Source organism: Columba livia, chromosome 11 (genome assembly GCF_036013475.1).
Source record: "Columba livia isolate bColLiv1 breed racing homer chromosome 11, bColLiv1.pat.W.v2, whole genome shotgun sequence".
Lineage (NCBI taxonomy): Eukaryota > Metazoa > Chordata > Aves > Columbiformes > Columbidae > Columba > Columba livia.
The window spans coordinates 12,937,033-12,937,459 of NC_088612.1; the positions used below are offsets into that span (position 1 = coordinate 12,937,033).

Here is a 427-nt window from a genome sequence, read left to right on the forward strand (position 1 = left end):
TGCCTTCCCACCTGATCCCGGGCTGGGACCCCGCGCTGCCCGAGCCGCCGCGTCACTTACCTGCGGGTGCGGGGTGCCCGGGAGGCGGGCCCTCAGTGTCCGGGTCCCCGGCGACCGGCCGGGCCGGGCCGGGCGGGCGCCGCTGTGTTTACACCGCCACCGGGGCTCCGCGCTCCGCAGCCGCTCAGCAGCCAGTCGCCATTTCCCGCCTACCGACCTGCTACACCGCACGGAGGGACCCGGATGGGGAGAGGGGCCGCCGCGCAGGCGCAGCCCGGCCGGGGGAGGGGGGCCTGGGGACGGCGGCGCCGGGGCAGGCCGGGAAGGAGGGAAGCAGGGAAGCCGGGGCCTGGCGCGGGGAGCGGCGCCCTGAAGCGGCGGGCCCGGCGGGCGGGCGGAGAGCGACGGGCCGCGGGGCTGCGGGAGA

At 80.1% G+C, this 427-nt stretch overlaps 1 protein-coding gene across 3 annotated transcripts in view; it reads right to left on the bottom strand.

The window, feature by feature from the left end:
• CTDSPL2 (CTD small phosphatase like 2) overlaps positions 1 to 427 on the bottom strand; it is a 41,229-nt gene that overhangs the window by 39,891 nt on the left and 911 nt on the right. The window contains exon 1 of one of the 3 annotated variants that reach the window (XM_065076852.1): positions 61 to 236. The exons of 1 other annotated variant lie outside the window; for it this stretch is intronic. The gene's annotated coding sequence lies outside the window, so the exon portion shown is untranslated. Of the gene's footprint in view, positions 1 to 60; positions 237 to 427 lie in introns of those variants that run through there. One more of the 3 variants, XM_065076853.1, reaches the window with a different exon arrangement.